Genomic DNA, 25737 nt, shown 5'->3' with positions numbered 1-25737 from the left:
CAAGTGTTATACCTAACACACCACTTGAAAAGTGCCTAAAAAAGGATTAAACACCAGATGTTCTGTTTGTGAGTTAAAAGAGTTTGAGTAGTTGCTTGAAACCATGCATTCACTTGCTAAAAAAAAAGTACTGGTATATAACAGAAAACTATAGGCGGTTAGTATGTTTATTAACACCCTGGTATTCCAGTTTCTGTTTTATCCATTTCCATCGTGATTGTGGACATACTGTTTCCAAAATTTCAAGAGAAGATAAATCACCACCATAGTACACATGTATCCTGCTTCAATTATTTGTATAAACATCACAAACCAAAGAGGCATGTGAATTGGCTTAGGGAAAACATGCAAAATGATCAACAACCAGTTATTTACTAACTGTATTTGCAGACACCAGCTTATTAGGCAGCTCTTAAAGAACCTTAAAACCCAAATGGAGCTTATGTTCTTGTGTCCCTCTGTAAATTTGTTTGCATGCATACCTGTTTGTGGAGTTGTGCTTAATGATGCAGAGAGGAACAGATATCAGTGTTTCTCCCTGCAGCACTGTACTGCGAGGGCAGGACCTCAAGATGAAGAACTCCCAAGGAGGTGGGTCCATGATGCTCTAGGCTCACAGGAAGTAGGTTGAATCATTCAGGGTGTCAGCAAAACCAGAAGAGAACCAGCACTGGACCACAGAGTGGTGTGTCTTTGGATGACAAATCCAGGGAAAAGGTCGGTATTGTAGTAAAACCGCTCTCATTTGGGCTACATTTGTGCTCTTAAAAGAAAACTGAAATAGGGCTTTAATTCTCTATACAGGGCTGCTCTTCCTTTGTTGTTCAATAGTTGGGCACAGGTGCACTTTAAGTGTGTACTGAACTTGGCAAACTGTCAGGTTTATCAGTGATAGAACGGCGCCATTCTGGGCAAACACCGCAACTGAACAGCTGAATGACTAGCATTTGTGCATTCAGCATACCCATTACACATAAACTGTGTGTCATTTTTTTCTGGGGCAGAAAATGCCTGATGTCTAAATGTTTAAATGATTACCATGGTTATTCTTCACGTGCATAATAACAGCTCTAATTTTAGAGCACGCTATCTATGCTGTGTTTAGTGAGAAATATGCCCATTAAGGTGAATGCAGTGATTGAAGCCTGGAGGAAGTAAATGTTCTTTTACTGAAAGAAAGAAATAAGCAGAAATGAAACCTGTACAAATGAAGCCTAGTATAATAGGAAACATACACCACAAAGCTCTATAGGTAGGACTACTCCTTGTCCTTAAATTAGACTTGTATAGCTTTCTGGCAGATCAGTCTGTATCCCTTTCACTTGTTGGCACTGTATAAAAGGTCAGATGAATCCGAGTTCTCTTTGTCCTGGTATATATTACCAAGCTAGTCACTGCTGATGTTCCTCTCGCAATTCTATTTTCTGCTTTGCTTAAAGTTTGTGCGCACAGGCATACATGGCTTTTGAGAGCATTTTACATTTAAATTAAAAAGTATACAGAAAAAAGGCAAGCAAATGCCCACGTACTCAAGTTCTCCAAAGGGCATGCCAGTCAAACACAAAAATCTGCATTCCAATTCACTCAGGAGGCAGACTACCTTTGGGACGTTTGGCTCTAATTGTTACCCCATACCATCTGCACCTGGCTGTCCCTCTAGCTGAATTCCAAATGTTACCAGAACTCCGGTCTTCTAAATTATCCTGAATCTGAGCCCTGTGTTCCCTGGTTTCACCTTCCCTCTGAGACCTACACACACTGCAGCTGTCTTTTTTTTTTTTTAAGTGTTACTAAACCCACAATACTAAAATCAGCATGCAGTAAAGCATCCTTGTTATACTCACTGTGGAATCTAAGAGGTTAAGTCTGGTTGAGCCTTCTGTTCTCTGATCCTCCCCTTTTTATACTGTCCCCAAAACATCTGGCAATTGTACAAAGCAGTAGTGGCAAGTCTGCACATACTCTGTTTTGTAAGTACTGCTAGAGAGAACATTTCCTCTATGATCGGAGCCATTTAGGTCACAAAACTTTGACATCACATATTAGGGTGTGTATACAGATCCTAAAGAACAGTCTAGTCCCACCCTCCTCCTCCATGCCAAGTAACTTAAAAAGTACACAGTGGGTGGGATGCCACATCTTGATTGATGGAGACACCACCTCCCATAAAAGCCTGTGGACACAGGCTTTAGTAGAGGGTGCATGTGATTGGCACAGAGCCAATCAGTGCTGTCCAGATAGAGGGACATGCTGCCTCTGCATGGAGCAAACTCAGAGAAGAATGAAAACTACTCCTCCTAGATGCTGAACCAGCACTTGGCTGGACACAGAAACCAGTCACATGACCACCGCTGAGAAGAGGTATTTAGTGGTTTAACGTTTTTCGTAAAATAAATCCATTACCATGTTTTATGTACTGTTGCAGACCATATATTGAGAATTCAGTGTCATGAGTTTAGTATCACTTTAAGCTGTTTTGAAATGTCACAAATCTCAGCTGCAAGGCATATAAACGCAGAATCTTACTTGTTTCCTGTATAACAAGTGTGGTTACCTTTGGCCTAATGTATCTCCCTTCCCTCACAGCAGAGAAGAAGCAAGAACTGGGTTCATACAATTCAAAACTGCCCTACTTCCCATTTTCAAACCGCACACGAATGAATATTTCCTTAAAAATAGTGAAGGCAAAAACACAAGTACCTACCTAAAACTGAAATATCTTATGGGTGGAGTCTGCCCATTGCACAAATGTTTTAGGGATTATCAGTACAAAATAGATCGGAGAAAAGAGTGGTAATGTTTTGATGCTGTAGAAAGCTATGAAAAGGGTATTTAAATGGTATGTAAACCCCAACAATGATTACATATACCATTGAAAGAGCTTTGTTATATCTGTCCGGTAAGTGCAAAAAATACTTGCTGAACCTGTCAAATTCAGAGTTGTCCTGTATTCTCTGAACACTTCTTGTGTTATCTCAAGAGTATTAAGTATTTCCAGAAATATTACCCTTTATGTTGTGGTAATGGGAGAGTGGGAGGGTATGAGTAGTTTACCAAGAGAAAACTGAGCAGGGCTGACAACCTTCAGTCCTCCAAAATGCTGTGTTGTCAACACACTAAGGAATTTATTAGTGGAGTGCATTTCTGGCAGATCTACAGGTGTAGATCTCTACACTTGCGGGTTCTTTAGGCCCCTTTAACATAGGCGGAGTGAGTCGGCCTGTTTTTCAGGAGGACCTGACTGGACCATCCATTGTCCTCTATGAAGCAGCAGATGTAAACTGACATATGTCAGTTTACATCCGCCTCCTTTCGATTCGCTAAGAACAGACGGATGGGAGATCCCTTTCACATCTGTCTAGGGAATCGGATGACAGTTAGGTGTAAACAGACAGGTGGTCTGTTTACATCCGACCACCCATAGAAGAAAGCGGGCTATATCCATGTCCGCTCTGCATAAATGGAGTGGACACGGACCTGTCATCCGCCTGCTCAGCAGATATCTGATCCCCAGCTCAGCTGGCGGAGTCCACCTATGTGAAAGGGCACTTAAAGAAATAAAACATGGGGAAATGTGCATAGTGTATTTCTCAGAGACCTTCATCCTGATATGACATGCCAACAAGTTTTGTTCCTTTATAGAAGGTAAATGCTCATTGAAAATTTGCTAAAGAAATCAGTGACTGCAACATTCCGGGTACAAACAGGATCACTAGCAGATTAGCGAAATTGCACTTTATGTTTTTACCAACCAGTTGGTAAATCATTCTCTGCGGAGGACCTTTTAAGAAAGTGTGTCATTCTATACACTCTTACATAACACAGAGTAATTGCAAAGCACATATAAATTCAACAGATCAAACTGCAAAGATAGTAATAAATGACCAATCACCTATGAGCACAGACTATAAACTGCTATGGGTTGTTCACTTATTATTATTAATCAAGATTATTCGTTGACCTTTTCCTGAAGCTTTATTGAATCGTTTGAAAACTAAACCTGTGTTTTTCCAGCTTCATGTACAGCAAGAATTTATGTCTGTTAGAAGCTCAAGTATTAAAGGTAAGCCCTAAGTGGATGACATCGTTTTCTAAAGCATTGCGTTCTATTCATTTTTTATCTTTTTTTTTTATCTCAGCAGTGCTAATCTCCCCTAGTCTTTTTTGGTCTTACGTCTGGTCTATATACAATATTTTGCAGATGTTTTAATCACTTGTGAAAATGCTGTAAAATGAGAAGGCTTTTAAAAAAAGATTACATTTAGGCCCCCTTGAGACAGGGCGGACTCCGTCAATGTATCTTCCTGCTCAGCGGGGGATCTCCCCGTTGATTCCTGCTGAGTAGTCGGACAACAGGTCCGTGTCCGCTCTGCTATGCCTGTCCTTTTCCATCTGTCATCCAATCCACCAGACGGATAGGGACCAGATCTCCATTCATCTGTTTTATCAGACAGGATTGGAGCAGATCAGAGCAGATGCCAGCGGGTAACAGCGCACATACGTCCACTGACATTCGCTGCTCCACAGAAAGCTATGGATGGTCCGATCGGGTCCACCTGAAAACCTAATAGGCAGGCCCAATCGGTCCGTCAGTGTGAAAGGGATCTTAAAGTTTGAATGTTATTGATAAATACAAAGTGCATAAACAGAAAAAAAGATCTCAGTCATATCAATACTTTGTGTTCCCATACCTTGCCTGTATTATTTTTCCCAGGTAGACGGCATGTAAGTTAAAGCAGTATTAAACCCAAAACCAAGAATGTAATATATTGCAACTTACCAATCATTGGATGTGATGGCTGCATAAGGTTTTTTTTTTCTTTTTTCCCCTCTGTTTTCACCTGGCGATCTGGCCAGTAACACACCTCCTGTGTCCTCACTGTGGAAGAATGAGCACGGTGGCACCTTTGGCTAGCAGCTTGGTTAGTCCCAGGGGAGCTTTGCTAGCAGATTTAAATACACTAACAAATTGAAGCCAAATTATAATCAGTTACACCAAACAGTTTTTTGTTCCTTTCAGAATAAAGGTTTTACATGAAGAAATAGAAGCTGATTATTTAATTACCCCTGCCAGTGTTAAGTGGTTTGTCTCATCCATGTAAACTAATACAATCTGCTGGAGAGCTGGTGCTTTTGAAAAACAGACTTTCTGGCTGAATGAAAGAAGAAAAAGCCTAAAAAGAAAATGAATACAGCCATCACATCTAAGGATTGGTAAACTGTGATATAATACAGGTTTGCTTTAGGGTTTAATACCACTTTAAAATACAAATATCAACTCCAACAGAATTAATGGTGCAGGGAGAATAAAACTGTACGAGGAAAAGTTATGCTCTACTAACAAGTTAAGGTCACTAAAAACAGTTCATTATAAAGACATCTTACGCAAGGGCACAGCAACAAGACACAGGGTGCCTGCATTAATTTCTGATGATCCATCCAGCATGGCGACAAACCATTTACTACTGACAGGGGTGCTTACAATGAGCAGCTTTTATTTATGTAAAACCATTAACCCATAATTAAAAAAAAAAAAAAAAAAAACAACTAACTGCTTGTATAATTGTAGTGTTCGCTTGAGTTTGGCTTCAATTTGTTAGTACATCTAAATCTGTTAGTGAGGGCACTCCAAGCGCTCTTTGCAGGTCTTCCTGATCTCTCGGCGTCTTCCAGTGATGTTCATCTGCTCTTGAAGCATGCGTGCCACTCAAAACACCTCAAACGACTCATTGCAGCGTCACCGTAAACTTGCCGAATCATGTCAAACCTCTGTGGCAGATTTGCCCAGTTGCACATAGAATTTCACTTTTTCCCTTTGTTCTAACTTACGGTCTATGATGAAATAGCAGATGTGGTAACGCATGTAGTCAGAATAGCAGACGTGGTAACGCATGTAGTCAGAATAGCAGACGTGGTAACGCATGTAGTCAGAATAGCAGACGCGGTAACGCATGTAGTCAGAATAGCAGACGTGGTAACGCATGTAGTCAGAATAGTAGACATGGTAACGCATGTAGTCAGAATAACAACAGAATCCTGATGTACACAGGAGGAGGTCTTTTGGCACACTGACTTATGAATGTCGATGCTCCCTGTGATGTGCAGCGAAACTCTAAACTTTTTCATACCACCTCGTATGTACTGTAATCAATGCAGTACCAAAATCCACATCATCAGAATGGGATGTGGGTGCTACCAGAAATGCCTGTCCACATTCCCTAGCTGAGGAGCATAGAACTGGGATGCCGGTTATCACAGGACTGTTAAATAAAGAGTATAACTTATTCTTTAACCCACGCAACTAACTGAAGCACTCCATAAGGGAAATCACAATTATGGAAGTATGATTTTCTCTCTCCATCATGTTCTACTTCACTGCATCCAGTCTTCATGCAAAAAAACAACTAATATGCACATTTATTTTGTGGGATGAATAGTAGTGGCAACACCTTCAATGGTATATAATGTATTTAATTATTTTGCAGTCTAAGCTTGCTTGATGCCAGCGGCACAAGGACATGTTCTAGCATCTGTGCCCATTTTTATAGGAAAAAGGTGTATACTTGTTAAAGCCATGCTAAGCAAACCTGAGCTTGTCAAGGCAAGGTTCTGCAAACCTGCACTTTAGGGGAAGTAAAGCCTTGGTAGTTTTATGTAATTCACCCCCACATTTTCAAGGATATCAAGTGACCAAAAGGAAACGGAGTAAAAAGGAAGAGAACTAAAAGGGATATTTCATGTTCCCCAAACTATATGTGCAAACAGGAGCCCCTGCAGCTCAGTGAGTGTTGCTGTGTGACTCAGTGACCAGTTATATGCTTTAAAGTAAAGAACAGATTACCCATTACTTGATCTTATCACAACAGATCTAATAAAAACTATATAAAAATGAGTCTTCAATTTACCCATTAGTGACAGGTATAGAAAAATAGATCAGATAACAGAAACTGAATAGATGATCTTGTTGAGCAAAGACAAAACTGCCAAATAGGTATATATTTAGTACTATCAGATAAAATACTTGAATTCAAATCAAAATAAAGCAAATCTGATTCGCCCATTTTAATTATTCTGCACCAAAGTCTGAGGTTTTCTGTGCAGCCATGTTTCTTCTTCTTTCCTTTTTCCGGTCTTTAACTGCCCCATGCTTTACTACTGTGTTTATTCATTTTCTGTTCTCTCATATTTGATAACTCCTTTATAAACTTTGATTTTGGATGTACTTAGCCAACCTGCAGTATTCTTAAGGGTTCACACACCTTAAGTAACCTGTTAGTAGGTTTCTACTAGCTTTTTTTGCCATAACTTAACCCATGACCATAATATTTTTGTGATGCATTGTCAGCTTGTATTCTGGTAAATCAATTAAAATGTAATAAAAAAAATGTGAAAAACCACAGTAAACATGTATCAAATACACCTTTCCATAAAATGAGGTATATACAGCCAACCTTATAAAAAACGGTCAAGCTGAATTTCAACTCCCATGTTTTTTTCTTGCTCTTAGGTTTGCCATCCATTTTCAGCCTCGTGGACCAATGTTTCTTAAAGAAGAATTGTGTATTGCTTTCAGCAACCAAATACTCTGCATTATTTTGGAACTATAAGCACAAAATGGTTCTCTGTTTAATTATTTATATATAACATAAAGGCTGAAAAATGTGAACCAATCTTCCACAGAAAATGGTTCTAGGAGATTCAAAAGGACTGTTTAAAAAACTGTATGCGTTTCTAAAAGTACAAAATGTAAATGGCTTCAAATACCTAAAAATAAAAAAAAGAATGTTCACCTAATAGGTTATCTGATTGCCTTGTTAAAAGTGAATTTGATAACACTTTAGATTTTTTTTGTCTTCCCTAGACCTTTGATTTTAGGGGTACAGGCTATAAAAGTATTTTATTTATCTGGTTGGATTCAACTGGCTTGTCTCTTTTTCTAAACATAATTATGTAACTACCTGGAGGTGCATGTCATAATGGCACTAAATGTTAAAACACACAGACTTTTCCTAAGATAAGGTCAGCATGTTACCTCCTGACACAGACTGCTGGTCTAATCTTCTTAAAGTCCTTCAATACCATTTTTGAGATGTAACATTAAATATCTACAACATCCTATGAATTGGACTTATTAAAACATTCTTGACAGAACCATCATTTCTGGCACACAGCACAATTGCAATTCATGTGCCAAAGAATTTCACAATTCAATTAAAATATACCAAAGTATTTTGACCATGTCTTAAAAACCACACATTTTCCAAACAGCAGCCAATGACCACAAATCATGTACATTAAATGTTTTGTTTGCTCAGCAAATCACTTGATGAGCCCAATTTAGTAGTCCATATGTGTGACCTCCTGTCAGTCAAGCTGAATGGTCAGAAGAAGACAGACATGGAATTTAGGTGTCCTTTTATGAAACAGAGATCAGCGGCGATCCTGAGGATCGTTGCTGATCTCCAATCATTTGTGGTTTAGGAAACAGAGATGATCAGTGGAGAACATGTTTTCCGCTGATCATCTCAGCACCCAGATGGCCAGTATATGAAGGAGCGATGTCAGCCCAAGCTGGAGAATTGGAGGAACCGCAAACGAAGCAGCGATAATTTACCTCTGCTTAGTAAACTGTGTTTGACTGATCTCTTACAGTACAGTACAGTCGCGAGATTATAGTAAAAGCAGCCATTTTCCAGCATTTGTAGATCGTTCTCCCTTCATTCGGAGAACTGATCAATACCGCTTCATAAAAGGCATTCACAGGAGAACTGTGTTCTCCGAGAAAGCCGGAGAACTGAGCAGCGGTCATTTACCGCTGCATGATAAAAGGACACCACAGAGTACACCACATAAGAATTGCCAATGTATAAGAAGCAGACTATACAGAGAAGAGTATCTCTTGCTGCTGGCCTTCAATTCCTTTTCATGCGAAATAGGAACAATAGTTTTGCTGCGCATTCATGACAGCAACCGCTCCACAAGTCGAGGGTGAAAATTACAGTGGAACCAAGCTCTTGGCATTGGTTTGAGTATGGGCAAATCTTCTTGCAGTACTTGGCTGTCCTGTCATCACACAAACCCTTCTCAAACAACTGAATTACATTTCATATCAAAATACTATGGTAACACTCTTGGTGCAAAAACAATTATTACAGACAAAACTTGATTTTCCAAAAAGTGATTTTCCAACTCTGCAGACAATGGTTTAAAAAATAGTATTAAAAATGATGGAGTAATAAAGCGAGTGCTAAACCTAATTTCTGGAATAGGCAGCTGAACACACTAAGGTGAACCACAATGCCTTCAGGTAACAGAAAAAATATTGGTGCAGCGCTAGATGTTGAACAGAAAACCTAATGTATGTCTTATAGACGCATGTATGAAACAAATGCGTTATGCATATATATAATAAACATCAATAGTGACAGAAGTAATCTGGAAGTGAACGAATAAATAAGTATATGAATGTTCATGAAAAACGCATGATCATGACATGCGTAGAAGTAGTATCCAAATTATCTAAGTCAGGTGCAATCTTCTAATTACTTGTATACAGTCCCAGAATGTTATTTCTCCTTGGGATGATGTAATGAATATACAGAGTGCGCACTTACCAGATGCGCTAATGAAAAGCGCATTGTATAATATACTCCTGGTGTGCAGGGGTCCCTCAAGTATGACAGAGGTGCAGCCTGGCGGTGGGTGGTCTTCCTCAAAGTGCTGAGGTATAATGGTCCGTATTGATAGCTCAAACTCTTCAGGATGCTGGAACACCAACTGGAAGTGGTGCTGGGGGATTTAAGGTGCTCAATGCAGAGCAAACATTAGAAATATCCCATAGTGTAGTATTATAAAGGTGCTTTATTAATAATATTAAAGGTTATGTTTAAAAAACGTACAAAAAACTGCAGTATATATGACAGTGCCACAATAAGGGTCACATATTTAATGCACATGAACAACTGACCAGCTGGAAATATGAAGTGGCCGTCGGACCCCCGTTGACGTCAACGGCTTACAAGGGCTCCTGTTTTTTAAATCCCCCAGCACCACTTCCAGTTGGTGTTCCAGCACCCTGAAGAGTTTGAGCTATCAATATGGACCATTAAACCTCAGCACTTTGAGGAAGACCACCCACCACCAGGCTGCACCTCTGACCATACTTGAGGGACCCCCGCACACCAGGAGAATATTATACAATGCGCTTTTCATTAGCGCATCTGGTAAATGCGCATTCTGTATATTCATTACATCATCCCAAGGAGAAATAACATTCTGGGACCGTATACAAGTAATTAGAAGATTGCACCTGACTTAAAGATAATTTGGATACTACTACGCATGTCATGATCATGAGTTTTTCATGAACATTCATATACTTATTTATTCGTTCACTTCCAGATTACTTCTGTCACAATTGATGTTTACTATATATATGCATAACGCATTTGTTTCATACATGCGTCTATAAGACATACATTAGGTTTTCTGTTCAACATCTAGCGCTGCACCAATATTTATTCTAAAAAATAGTATTATTTATACTGTCTGTATGTATATATATATATATATATATATATATATATATAGCGCCAACAGTTCGCACAGCGCTTTACAAAATGAAGGTAGACATTCTACAATACAATTTGGTACAAGAGGAAGCATATGGCCCTGCTCATTAGAGCTAACAATCTAGGAGGAAGGGTCAAGTGATACAAAAGGTAATAGCTGTGGGGGGTGAGCTGATGGAGGAAATAAATGGCGGTTTACTAGGTAGAAGCAGGATAGACTTCTTTGAAGAGAAAGGTTTTCAGGGATCGTCTAAAAGGTGGATAGATTAGGAGACAGCCGGACAGATTGGGGCAGGGAGTTCCATAGGATGGGAGAAGCTCAGGAGAAGTCCTGGAGGCGAGCATGGGAGGAGGTGACACGGAGAGACCAGAAGGTCTTGGGAGGATCGAAGAGAGCGGTTTGGTTGATATTTTGAGACCAGGTTGGTGATGTAGCTGGGGGCAGATTTGTAGATGGCTTTGTAAGTTGTTAGTATTTTGAAATGTATTCCATTGGAGAGTGGAAGCCAGTGAAGGGATTGGCAGAGAGGGGTAGCAGATACTGAATGGTTGGTAAGGTGGATGAGCCTGGCAGCAGTATTCATGATGGACTGGAGGGGGGATAGCCTATGTAAAGGTAAGCCAATGAGGAGGGAGTTGCAGTAGTCGAGGCGAGAGATTACCAGGGAGTGATTTAGGAGCTTTGGGGTATCATTGGTTAAAAAGGAGTGTATTCTGGAGATGTTGCGGAGGTTGAGGCGGCATGATTTGGGCAGGGATTGGATGTGGGCCTGAAAGGATAGTTCAGAATCCAGGGTTACACCTGATCCATTATAATGCAAAGGATTTTGTCTACTTTTCAATAGAAAGAGAAACAATGTAGAAAGAGGAACAGTGACTAAAAAGTGTACAAATAAAAAAAAGAATCTGCAAGGTTAATATTGTTTGTCCACTTACAATCATTCTGATAACTGGGGAAGGTTTAAAGTCTTTATCAAGTCCTACAAAGAAATCATCTTGTTTATGGGCAGGCATAATAATAATGGGATATGAACATTTTGCACCTTCAACACTCAAATACCGGACGAACGATTTCAGGCACATTAAAAATGTACTACCTTCCGTTATCAGACTGCTAATATCAAATGTTTGCCAGTCAAAGTGGACTTGCCTTATTAGCAAACACAGAAGAGGAAACAAGATAAAAAAAAGTGAAAGGAAAGAGAACAGTGAGGACAGCCCATACAGCATATACATATACTGAAAAACTCTTCTACTTATGGCTGCTATAAAACTATTTGAGCATCAGAGTTCTTCAGAAAGATGGAATTTAAAGGACAAAAGAAATACATCCAATGCAGTATTTGCATTGTTGTAAAGCATTAAAATGTGCAGAATTAACAGCAGAAGATAAGAAATTGCTTCTTTTCTGAGCCTTATCAAAATAGCAACTAGACTTAACCAACAAGAACACAACTCCTTCCACAGTTGTGCTGTCACATTCACTAACATCATGTAGTCACTGAGATGTGTGCCTGCATTCTATTAACACACAACAGACTACAATAATAGAGCTATAAACAAAGTGTGAAAATGGTATAACCAGGAATATATTACTGAAAGACAAACATATCCTCCTGTAAAATAACTGGCCAGGTAATCAGGTAATTCAAAGGGCTGTAGCCCACAACACTCCTATCACAGTTATTCTCTCAGTCATGTAATCACTGCAGGCCCTAATGCCCAACGAGCGCATGATGCTGCTTTACGTCATCAGCTCAGCTATGAGTTAATACATTTTACATTCTAGTCAGGAGTACTGAAGAGAGATTTAGGTAGACGCTTCCAGTGCTGCTTACCTTGAGGGGGAGGGAGTACAAAAGTCATTTGGTTGCCCAAACTATTCGCTCAAGGTTCCCCCGATGAGTACATGGCTACAGGGCATCTGCCTACCCCCTTAGACATGAGGTCAAGCTGATTGGAGATGATCAAAAAACATATTCAAACACTCAGGCACAGTAGTGGCCTTACTATTTCCCCACAAAGGATCAGATATTCCTTTTTAAAACAATAATTTTCTGGAATGTGCATCAAGAACAATAACAAAAGGTTGGCTTTGATTGCCTTTATTTTTGACCAACAGAGCTAATCCACATCATGGCATGAATTTGAAGGTTCAAAGGCTTTAAGCAGCCGCCATACACAGATCGAAATAAGTCTAGTTCAGCAGGGACTGGACGAGATTCGATCCACGTATGGGCAGACTGATTGTACCAAAGTTGATTCTTCGATAAACTTTGGTACAACCAGACTGTCGGATTTTTCTACATGGGATCAATGCCAGCGGCTATAGCTGTCAGCAGTAGTCGTGTTTTCTCTGCCTGCCGGGAATGCTCCCGCCACATCGCTAGTACACAATAGCGCTGCGGGAGGCATTTCCCCATCAACACTGACAGTATTGATGGGTTAATCAAGCAAAAAATCTAATCACCTGTGGACTGCTTTAGTAATACCGTAGTTCAAGTGTAGACAAAAATCAGTGAAATCTTCTAATACACAAATCAGTCACATAGGGTTGATTTACTAAAACTGGAGAGCGCAAAATCTGGTGCAGCTGTGCACAGTAGCCATTCAACTTCTAACTTTATCCTGTTCAGTGAAAACCCTAAACAGTGAAATGTGTACATGCAGTAAAGCATTCTTGTTCTACTCACTGTAGAACCTAAAGGGTTAATCCTCCGCATTGTGTAAAAAGGATGTTTGATCCGGTCTTCTCTAATCCTTCCCTTCTTTTACTGTTCCCAGTCCATCTGCTGATAAAACAGAGCCTTGGAGGCAAGCTGTACATGCTCAGTTTGGTGTGTAATGCTAGAGATTTTTTTTTCTTTTCTTGGGAGAGTGCATGTGATTAGCACAGGGCCAATCAGCACTGTCCAGACAGAGGGTCAGGGGTTATGCAGCCTTATAAGATAGTCAGAGGAGAATGAAAACTCCTCCTACAACCTTTAACCAGTGCTCTGCTGGACACTGATGGAAGTCACAAGACTGCTGATGAGAAAAGGTATTTAGCAAAATATATTTACTAAAATTGCATTTCCATGTTCTGTGTACTGTGGGAGACCAGATATAGTGAATGCGGGGTCCTGGGTTTAGGAGCACTTTAAGCTTTGACAAAAAAAATAAAATAAAAAATACTGTAGCCGATTGGTTTCTACACCACATTTTGCACTCTACAGCTTTAGTAAATCAACCCCATAAAGTCTAGCCATAGCTTACTAAAGCCTATTACACTGGTTTATGTTCAGAATCAAAGCCATTGCGGCTCTGGAGTTTAACAAAGTTTTTAAACGAATATTATATATTGAATTATTTATACACAATCTTCAGTTTTTTCAATCTTTTACAGCAAACCTGCAATCCTCACACACTAGACAAATCAACAGGTTCACAGGCACCATAAACGGACTTCCCATCCCCGCACAGAAGCACTTGGTATGTAGCAGGATAGTACAGCAAATGGAGGTATAGCCTGCTTTGCCGTGAAGCAGTACTTTGCATAGTATGGGAGTATAGATTTGTACTAAAAAATGGTGCAATGCTCATGGCACTGGTTTGATAAAGAGACAACCCAACGTAGATGCTCCCTTTGTGATATTTTTAGTTATGTAATTGAAGCTCCATATAGCTCTTATGAATACAGCATGCAGGGAGAGGAGCTCTTCTTTTCTCATTCAGTTGTATACAATTGAAGCTTTAGCTATTAAGCACTATAAACAGGTAATTTTCACCATTGCTGTTAGACGTGTTATCTCAGAAAAATTGTAAAAAAAAAAACTTACAGAAAAAAAAAAAAAAAAAAGTAGACTCCCCTGAATACAAAAAGAGTACCCTGGTCACTCTGTAATGCAAACATGTAGTGAAAACAGCTTCCATGGTGGCTGGCTCTGGCCTGTCTCCTCCTGTCAAATGTTTTTCACTACTAGCTGGAGGGAATGTCCATCACAGTGATGAATCAATAGTAAAACACAAGAGGTGGTGGGGGTCACATTACAAAAGAACAAAAAACAAAAAGAAAAAAAAAACCAAAAAAAAAAAAACCAAACAAACCAGTACAGGCCTCTGTCAGCCTTTCAGGTGAAGTGTGCTATTATATCCATGGACTATGGCTTATGGAATTTGGAATCACAGGACATGTGATCTGAATATATTAAGTCTTCACATGGGATGCAATTGCACTCCTTTTTATCTATTTTGTTTGTTTGCCGGAGGAGATGCCTGCTTTCTTAAGACAAGCGTCTATTTACTTTTTTTTTTTTTTTTGTGGGGTTGGGGGAATTTACATTTTTTTATATAGTTGGGTGTTCTGCCTGGTTTGGAAAGCATATTGAACATTTTTCTCTCTTTGATTTTTGTCAATATCTGAACATGTATTTTTTTAAATACACAATCCAATAAAAAATACATGATAGCCTATTCTTAGAAATCCCATTATGCATCTCTGAGCTGTTTTTTTTTCTCTTGCCAAGCTACTAAAGCATACTTATGTTAGTACTCTATTTCTGCTGCTTTTCTTGTGTGAATATATTTGTAACTTCATCAACACTTGATGGTTGGTAAAGTCACATAATCTCCACAGTATGCCAGTAACAGGAAAATGCTAGGAAACTAACAATACATGCGAAGGAGCAGAGGAGGAACTCATGCTACAGTATAATTATTTAAACTGTTCTTTGCTAAGTTGTCACTTGCACCAATGCGCAAAGTCTTCAGTGATGAAAAAATACCCGTTATGAGAAAATTAAATATGTTGGTATTACTGACCTCAGAAAAAAACTAAGAAATGGCAGTTTGATTCATTTAACAAGCAGTAACAATGCAGAAACACCACAGAAGGATGAACCCTCTTTAGTCTCTACAATTAAGGAATACATTGGTATCATCTCTCCAAATCCAGCCTTCTGACTGGACAATAATAGAGCAGCAGCAGACCAGAGAAGGCATCTCTCTGCTCTCTCATATTTGCATGTAATACACCCAAATTACCCCAGTATTATCCCTAGTTTTTCTAGACTGTACTGCTGCACAGGGAACAGCAAGAGGGACTATTTCACTAGCTCAATTAATAGTCTTTTGTGAGCTTAGGAAGTACCACCATAAGCATGACATTTTTTTTGTCAGACCCCTTTAAATAGGCTATCAAGGAACATACTATACTGAATGGAGGAGAGAACAGAGTGACGGAGAGATGAGCTCATCAGTCTGCTGTTTCTCCTTTCACTGTTTAGTTACAGGGTAAAGGCAGATAGGGGACTTGTAAATGAAAGTTAAACTGCAGGAGAGAAAGCTTAGGCCCCCTTCCTCTTCTAGATAAGGCTGTGCTATTGGGCAGAACTGAGTAAATCTCAAGACAGGATGAACAGAAATACCTTTGACAGGCAAAACAACTTGTATATATGTATGTAATCTGTATATTGAGCTGTTTTGCCTTGACTGTAAGCATATCAAATTTTTAGAAACATCATAATTTTTAAATATTTTAATAAAAATATATTAGGTTTAATTTGTCTCTGTCATTTCTCATTGGTTGCCATGGTTTAATGCATATCACAGCTGTTTGATTTCCAAACAGGCACCTTTTCCCCTGCAGTCTACAAGCAGGTTCAGCAATGTCCCAGGTCTTTCCTCCTCAAGGAAAGAACCCAAGTTGTGTGAAGGCTAACCCCCAGCGGGTGTGTCATTAACACCCTGGACACCCACGAAGAGAGTTAATGATGCTCATTGGTGTTCAACAGGAGTAGGATTGGCAATTCTGAATGGAAAAAGAAGCCAATGACAATGTTGGAGCATGGAAGGGGTAAGTACAGCCTGGCCATATATTTTTTTTAATACTGGAAACAGTTAGGGGAAGCTAATTCCGTAAATACTGGAGTTTTAATTCAAGCATCCAAGGACAAGCATTTGAACCCAACTGTGCATTAATTCCCAAGGTGTGAGGGGACTGTGTTGGGCAGCTATTCCAGTGGGACTCCGCAAGGCAAGGCAAAAATATATCTGGTCTCTTGTGTGCCCAGTTCACACAGCTGCATTGTGGCAGTGTTTGGTGACCACGGCAGACATTTGTTTTTTTTAGTGCACTGCAGTAAATCCACTACCTCGCACCGCCTGGTGGCCAACAGAACTTCATGAGATATCACACAGTGACATTTCAATAAAGTTCATTAAAAAAAAAAGTGAACAGTGCGATGCACCAAGATATGCACGTTGGCACAGCAATCCTCCCACAGAGCTGGACCGCACACCAGCCACTAACACAGCAGCTGATGTGAATTAGCCCGTAGATTAGGCAAGCCCACAATACACATATGGACACAGACTTCTGAGTGTGGCTGGATTATGCTTCTATTTCCAAGTGCTGCAGAAAACTTTATTCATTCTTAAGGTAAAAAAAGTGTAAGCAGAGAACTGGACATTGATTCAGACACAGTATGTGACCATAAGGTACAAGAGACTGCTGGTGCCATTATGAAATGATAAAGAAAAAAAAAAAAGTCACCAGCACAATGTACTGTTCATTTTATTTGGCACACAGAAATGAGAACATTTTGTCCACCAACAGACTCATCAGTCAAGAGACATATTAGTACATACAATCAACCTATACCGTATATACTGTAGTGAATACCAGCAAATAACCAGGGAATCCCTTTCTCAATGTCCCACCTCATACAAAGTAAACCGTTATCATGCTTAGTGGGTCATAAGCATAAACAAAGCAGCTAATGGAGTGATTAGCGATAGTGTGGCTATAGCAACTTGTATGGGACATAACTACTAAGAGCAAGCAAAAACCAATAACAGAAAGAAGGTCATGGGCTGATGCATGTGCAAAGACCCATCCCCAAATGAGAACTACATGCAGACTGAAAGTGTAAGAGCGCTAAAATTCAATAAGGCCCCCTCCCCCATCTTAAGGGCGAATGATACCGATTAGTTTAGGTTTTCTAAACTGTTCTTTTGATGCCAATTGACGAGTGTAACTGCTATCCTAGGCATGAGATTGATACCAAATCCATCCAAAAACAGAGTGGGCAACAGTCATCTCATGTCTATGTACTTCACAGGCAAGCTCTATTAGTCTTCTATTCAGACAGAGAACATTGTAATGTAAAGTTATACTTTCAAATGTAACTCCTTTGTAAAACTGATAGGAGGAGCAGCACAAGTTGGCTTGTACAAAAAAAAAAAAAAAAGAAACTTGTTAGACTGCAGGTTTTACCTTTAAAATGCCCTTTGCAGCACAAGTTTAATCCCCCCTACTCTGCAGCAAAACTATGGTCTTCTGAAGTATCACTTGAGTTCCCAATGTCAAATTTCACGGGCTAGAGAATTGCTGACAAATATAATCATTCTCAACCAGCATTGACCGGGTCCTGCGTAACAGAGCCACTGAACTGAACAGCTATGCTCACAAATAGAGAATCATTTATTTCACAGCTATCAGAATCCAGTGACCTAAAACCAAGTTATGGACAAAGCAATTGTGTGTAGAAGATTTCCACCAATATCAATTAAATGTGAATAGTAAAATATTAACAAGCAATATCACAGTTTTTTTTTTTTTTCAGTATAGCAGTATCATACATATAAATATAAATTGAGATTTGTATTTTTTAACCATATTTAACTGGTTAATCATTGAATAACTTAGCCATTTGATAGAAACAATATGGCTGACCTTAGAAGTGGCTTTACCTGCTGCATTAGTTTAACAACTAATACCGCCAGGCTAGTGATTAGAGTAGAGGCAGTGGGTAGATCTTTTGAACACATGCATTTTCTGATCATGTGTTTTGAAAATTTAGTAATATCAAATAAACGTTGCCAATGAAACATCTCCACTGACTCAACTGTAAATTCTGATTGGCATCCACCAATACAGTTACTTAAATTTCTTGGTAGACTCTGGAGAGTGTGATGATATGAAGTTTCGAAAAGGTGACTTACAAATGCTCAATGCTGACCCAGAAATATTCAGTATCACATTCTAACTTGTTTGGCAACTTAAATAGTGACCTGGCTAATTATTTTAAATCCTAAGAGGAAAGGTGGTAATTTCCAACATATCCCGACACACTCTACAATAGACAAAAAATGGACCCCCACCTAGCCTAAACATTTGTTGCAATCATTAGCAGTAGCCGCATGCTTCTTTATCTTTATATGATTATTTTTTTAACAGATTATGAAGAACACCTGAAACCCTAAAGTGTGAGGGAACAAAGATACCTGAATAGTAGATACAACTAATGACAAAATACAGGAAGGAGGGTTGTAAAATAATTTTGTTAATGTGATTTCTAAAAATGAACTGTCATAAAGGACTTCCAAAAGGAAGGAAAAATGGGAACTGCAACATGCCAAAAGACAGAAGCTGATAGTGTGCTTCTGACAAATTTGTAGCACGAAGAAAAAATTGAGCATACAATGTGCCTGTAGGAAATATATACAATATTAATAAAAAAAACACACAGACTATTGGAGTCCTACTGGTGCCAAAAAAAGGGATTTGAAATTGAATCTTTTACTAGTCGGAGATTCATATTATTGTTTATAGAAAATGTTATTCCAAAAATTCACACAGACCACAAATGCTATTTTTAAAGCCAACTGAAATATTGATCTATGGAGGTCAGTGTATGAGATCAAAGCAGGAAACATAAAAAAGAAAACTGATCTCATGGGTCAAGGATAGACCTTAGAAGAGATGAAACTACTGTAAATAAAGTCACTCTAAAGCTGCAGAGGTATATTATAAATGAAAGGTGGTGGGAGAGATTTTAGAAATGTATTTCTGTGACCCTTAAAAAAAAACCTAATTTCTCAATACAGTTGAATGTAATCGTTAACAATGAAAAATCACTTGCTTGGTGATAGGATGGTCACTGTATTGCACATTTCTTCATAAAGGCTTCTAATGGATTTCCTCGCATATGGGGATTCCGGTGTATATACACATATATACACACATATACACATATATATATATATATATATATATATATATATATATATATATACACACACACACACATATATACACATATATATACATACATACATACACACACATATACATACATACATGCACACACACACATATACAGGTGAAACTCGAAAAATTAGAATATCGTGCAAAAGTTCATTTATTTCAGTAATGCAACTTAAAAGGTGAAACTAATATATGAGATAGACTCATTACATGCAAAGCAAGATAGTTCAAGCTGTGATTTGTCATAATTATGATTATGGCTTACAGCTCATGAAAACCCCAAATCCACAATGTCAGAAAATTAGAATATTGTGAAAAGGTGCAATATTCTAGGCTCAAAGTGTCCCACTCTAATCAGCTAATTAAGCCATAACACCTGCAGAGAGTTCCTGAGCCTTTAAATGGTCTCTCAGTCTGGTTCAGTAGGAATCACAATCATGGGAAAGACTGCTGACCTGACAGTTGTGCAGAAAACCATCACTGACACCCTCCATAAGGAGGGAAAGCCTCAAAAGGTAATTGCAAAAGAAGTTGGATGTTCCCAAAGTGCTGTATCAAAGCACATTAATAGAAAGTTATGTGGAAGGGAAAAGTGTGGTAGAAACCAGGTTTTGGAGCTTTTGGCAGTGTGGGCAGGTGCCAAGTCCTGCTGGAAAATGAAGTCAGCATCCCCATAAAGCTTGTCAGCGGAAGGTAGATGGCTGTGTTGACCCTGGACTTAATGAAGCACAGTGGACCAACACCAGCAGATGACATGGCTCCCCAAATCAACACAGACTGGAAACATCACACTGGACTTCAAGCATCTTGCAGTGTGTGCCTCTCCATTCTTCCTCCATACTCTGGGTCCTTGGTTTCCAAATGAGATGCAAAAGTTGCTCTCATCAGAAAAGAGGACTTTGGACCACTGAGGAACAGACCAGGTCTGTTTTTCTTTAGCCCAGGTAAGACGCTTCTGACGTTGTTCAGGAGCGGCTTGACATGAGGAATACGACATTTGAAGCCCATGTCCAGGATCCGTCTGTGTGTGGTGGCTCTTGATGCACTGACTCCAGCCTCAGTCCTCTCCTTGTGAAAGTTCCCAACACTTTTGAATGGCCTTTTCCTGACAATCCTCTCCAGGCTGAGGTCATCCCTGCTGCTTGTGCACTTTTTTCTTCCACACTTTTCCCTTCCACATAACTTTCTATGAATGTGCTTTGATACAGCACTTTGGGAACATCCAACTTCTTTTGCAATTACCTTTTGAGGCTTTCCCTCCTTATGGAGGGCTGTCAATGATGGTTTTCTGCACAACTGTCAGGTCAGCAGTCTTTTCCATGATTGTGATTCCTACTGAACCAGACTGAGAGACCATTTAAAGGCTCAGGAACCCTTTGCAGGTGTTATGGCTTAATTAGCTGATTAGAGTGGGACACTTTGAGCCTAGAATATTGCACCTTTTCACAATATTCTAATTTTCTGACATTGTGGATTTGGGGTTTTCATGAGCTGTAAGCCATAATCATAATTATGACAAATCACGGCTTGAACTATCTTGCTTTGCATGTAATGAGTCTATCTCATATATTAGTTTCACCTTTTAAGTTGCATTACTGAAATAAATGAACTTTTGCACGATATTCTAATTTTTCACGTTTCACCTGTACATACATACCACACACACATATAGATAGATAGTAGTAATAGTAAAGGAATATCTATACTGAAATAGTAAGGATCATGAAAGAAAGGTTACGGTTCCATTACAGTTGCTGGAAATTTGGCCTCTAATAAATTAAATATTTTGGGAGCTCATGTCAGATCATACTTTCTCTAGCACATTCTACATAAAAGGTTTGCACAGTTCAAGGCAGTACAAAACAAAAAGGCAATCAACTGGTAAAATCCTTTATGGTGACCTTTCCTCCAGGGGTAAACTATAGAGGTGGCCATGGACACCTTGATCAGATCAGACATAGCCATGATTCTCATGTCTGTGGGTACAAGGGCACAGGGTCAGACACCTCCAAGCAATATTGAGGCTGGGAATATCTGTAAAAAAGTACCAAAATCAGATTAGTCGATAGTTATTCGAGGATAGCTAAGCTGCTTCGTTGCGGTCATTGAACTTTCAACAGTGTGCTTCTTGATTAATGCTCCTACCTAAAACTGAACTTTCAGGGTTTCATAAAAGACTAAGTGGCAAAACCTTTTACAATCAATTTTTGTTTTGTTGCTTAACAAACACCTCGAATACCCAGTAACCAGTCATTGCATACAATGATGGCATGTATTAAGAATTCCATACAGTGGATAAAAATATGGCATATTATGACAAATTACCCCAAATCTGTAAACATTATGATTGCAGTGACAATTATGTCTGTTTTATTTCTAATCAGATTTCATATAGGTGGGGTGAAAACCCTGACTGCACATAAACATTTTGTCTGAATGTAATAGTTTCACTATACAATTTTCTAGGTGTAGTTCAAATGTTTATATTAGGTCAGAATATCTATATCTTATCAATATTGCCTAGTGAGTTGCATTTTAAGGACTGCAGTCTGTGCCCACCCTGACCTCTTGGTGCCTTCACCAAACCACTGTATCTTGAGAGAACCCTACTTCTGGACATCAAATAGGAAGTGTCCTTGGCAGGCAGCGATGTGGACTCCTGAAAAAGGAACCCTACTCCTCTGCAGGGAGGAAGATAGAAGGCTTTGAACCAGGTGTGTCACATGAGCATAGATTTAGGAGTGCCTAAAGTTCAGCTTTAGCAACTATGAAAATATCAGCCACTTGGGGAATGCACTGATTTCAAATGTAAATCAACTCATAGACTTGCTCTGTAAAAAAAGGTGCAAATAGCACAACAATTAGATAGTACCCTGTGCACATAATAAATATTGCTGATCCCTGCACATCTAAAATGGAAAGTATAGAGAAAACAAATAAAAAAACATAGGCTGTACTAAGGTTACATATCTCAATACAATGTATATATATATATATATATATATATATATATATATATATATATATATATATATATATATTCTAAAGGAGAAGTAAGTACACGTCTGTGGCACACACGAAAGGTATGAAAACAGCATACACCAACTAGTATAAAGCATTAAAAAAAAACCCAAAAGGTTGTGATACATAAATGTAGTCAAGCAGCTAAGGAGATGAGAATATTGTTTCCTCATCAACTCATATTAATCCAGAAATAAACTGGGAATTCTGATGCCAGCAGAGTTTGTTATGCTTTCAGGAACTGTATGTGTCAAGCGGAATCAATTACTGAAAATGCTATCAACAGTGCACATGATTCTCATTAAGGGTACTCTGAAGCACTGCCCTCAAACTAGTACAATTCATCCACAGAAAATCACACCACATGCATATGCCTATAGAGCCTAAGGCTTAATATGGCAACAACAAAAAAGGAAGTGAATATTATTATTGAGTACTGAACTTTTCTTTTGTTACAAGTTTTTGTAAATAATTAAGGGAATCTCTAGCAAAAGTCAATACACAATTTCATACTTAAAGCACTAATTCCATTTTAAAAAATACAACTAACAAAATGTTATCCTCCTGACTATGCAGTATGGCAGAGCTGCATGGTGAGCAGAAACAAAAATATTCTGACAGATATACACCAATCAGCCATAACTTTATGACCATTCACAGGTTAAGTGAGTGATTATCTCGTTACAATGGCATCTGAGAGTGGGTGGGATGTATTAGGCAGCAGGTAAACATGTTGTCCATGAAGTTGATGTGTTGAAAGAAGAAATCATTGCAGTTTGTTGCAAATGGGGCTGCGTAATTGCAGACTAGTCAAGGTGCCCATGCTGACTTGTGTCCAAAGCCAAAAGGGCCAACAGTGTGCATATGAACATCAGAACTGGACCTAGAAGCAATGGAAGAAGGTGACCAGCTCCAATGAATCATGTTTTCTTTTCCTGGATAGCCAGATGTGTGCGAGTCGGTTACCTGGGGAAGAGATGAAACCAGCATGCAGTATGGGAAGAAAAGCAAGTCAGCGGAAGCAATGTGATGCTTTGGGCAATATTCTGCTGGGAAAACTTGGTCTTGTCATTCATGTATATATTTCTTTGGCATATACCGCCTACCTAAACATTGTTGCTGACTATGTAGACCCCTTCATGGAAATGGTATTCCCTGATGGCAGTGACTACTTTCAGCAGGATAATGCATCCTGCACACTGCAAAAATGGTTCAAGAAAGGTTTCAGGAACACAACAGTAAGTCTGAGGGATCCAAATTCTGCAATTTCAATTCAATCAAGCATCTATGGGATGTGCTGGAAAAACAACGCCTATCCATTGAGGTCCCACATTGCAATTTACAGGACCTGCTACTAACAGATTGGTGCCAGATTACCACAGTATACCTTCAGAGGTCTAGTGGAGTCCATGTCTTGATGGGTCTGGGCTGTTTTGTGGCAAAAAGAAGACCAACTCAATATTACGTGGGTGGTCATAAAGTTATGGCTGATTGGTATACAGTTTAAATATTTGTTTAGCAACCGTTTGAATGGCTTTTAGGCCTAATTGCAGCTTTATGTTTAAAGCTTTTGTAGTCAACATCCTTTATGAACATGTTATGCATTTAATGTATGAACATTCATTAAATGCATAATAGGTGTGATAGGTGATGCAAATCTGCTGATATCCCACATTATATACAGGATGAAAGCAGCTTCCAGTAGGTCTATCCAAGTAGAAATGAGGATGCAAAATTACAGTGCTGTTCACTGAATTCATTAAAGTGGCCATCATGTGACTGCTATTACTGTCCTTCACACAATACAGCATTTTAGTTCAGACTACAAGTAACTATAGCTTTCAGATCTGTCAACTAATATTTTATGGTGAATATGCAATTTTATTATTAATAAATCACTCTACCCACAATATCCCGTGTTAGCACACTTCACCCCTACCCTTAGAGGTGTACACAATATACAAATAATATGCTTAGTGATAATAATAAATAATATTCTTATTCCCCAAATAATGTATATCAATCATAAAGTCCTGTATCCAAAAGTCCAAAAGTTTGTAAAACCAAAGTCCCCTTCAAACAAAAATTATGTCCAAAAATTGTCCAAGAATGGTGATAAATTCTTCAAAGTTTTGTAAAAGCTTGATTTACCTCAAAATAAAACAAAAATAGAAACCACATAGTGCATTATCCTTAGTGTATTAATAACATATAACTCATCCAGTGATAATTCACCAAAGTGAAACAGAAACGTGTAAACAGCAAACGTGTACCAATACACTATGTATAGTGAAAAGCTGTGTAGGTGAATCACTCTTTAAAGTGCTTATAACACACACATAGATCACGTCTACTGCAGTAAGGAGTGAATACCCTTACCAATGTGTTTATCATTAAAGGCTTTAGATAAACATCCCCAGGTAGGCTGTATGATGGGACGAGTAATATTCTGCCAGTATCCTCACTTTCACCTCCTCATAATCCAATGTGGATCCATCCACACTATTTCCTCAGACCAATTCCAACATAACCGCCATCCCGATAACGATATATATATATACACACATAAAGAGATATATAGTATAATACCGCTACACATTCGGATCACAAATTTTATTGGTGCTGCTTACAATGTAAAATCTTTCTCATCGCATGTTTTCAAAGTATGAAAAACCTGAATGCCGTCCGTCCAGGAGAGTCCAAACCGCTGCAAACAGTCTTACTTCCACTCTCTAAGATGGCCGCCGCTTCACTTCCGGTTTCTCGTTTGCGTCTGACGTCACTTCCCAATAAAATTTGTGATCCGAATGTGTAGCGGTATTATACTATATATCTCTTTATGTGTGTATATATATATATCGTTATCGGGATGGCGGTTATGTTGGAATTGGTCTGAGGAAATAGTGTGGATGGATCCACATTGGATTATGAGGAGGTGAAAGTGAGGATACTGGCAGAATATTACTCGTCCCATCATACAGCCTACCTGGGGATGTTTATCTAAAGCCTTTAATGATAAACACATTGGTAAGGGTATTCACTCCTTACTGCAGTAGACGTGATCTATGTGTGTGTTATAAGCACTTTAAAGAGTGATTCACCTACACAGCTTTTCAC

General features: G+C 38.9%; 1 protein-coding gene and 1 long non-coding RNA gene across 3 annotated transcripts in view; one reads left to right on the top strand and one right to left on the bottom strand.

Annotated features, from left to right (window-relative positions):
- KIAA1671 (KIAA1671 ortholog) overlaps window positions 1-25737 on the bottom strand; it is a 232064-nt gene that overhangs the window by 54158 nt on the left and 152169 nt on the right. The window lies entirely within an intron of this gene.
- On the top strand, window positions 598-7794 carry LOC149457081 (uncharacterized). The gene is made up of 3 exons (XR_016313753.1): window positions 598-717; window positions 4015-4063; window positions 7508-7794. It is a non-coding gene; the product is annotated as an uncharacterized LOC149457081 (long non-coding RNA).

The sequence above is a fragment of the Staurois parvus genome, unplaced genomic scaffold (assembly GCF_062004578.1).
Source record: "Staurois parvus isolate SC_StPar_1 unplaced genomic scaffold, SC_StPar_1.0 ptg000336l, whole genome shotgun sequence".
In the NCBI taxonomy this organism is placed as follows: domain Eukaryota; kingdom Metazoa; phylum Chordata; class Amphibia; order Anura; family Ranidae; genus Staurois; species Staurois parvus.
The sequence above is the reverse complement of the archived record's forward strand: the minus strand, read 5'-3'. Positions and strand labels throughout refer to the sequence as shown.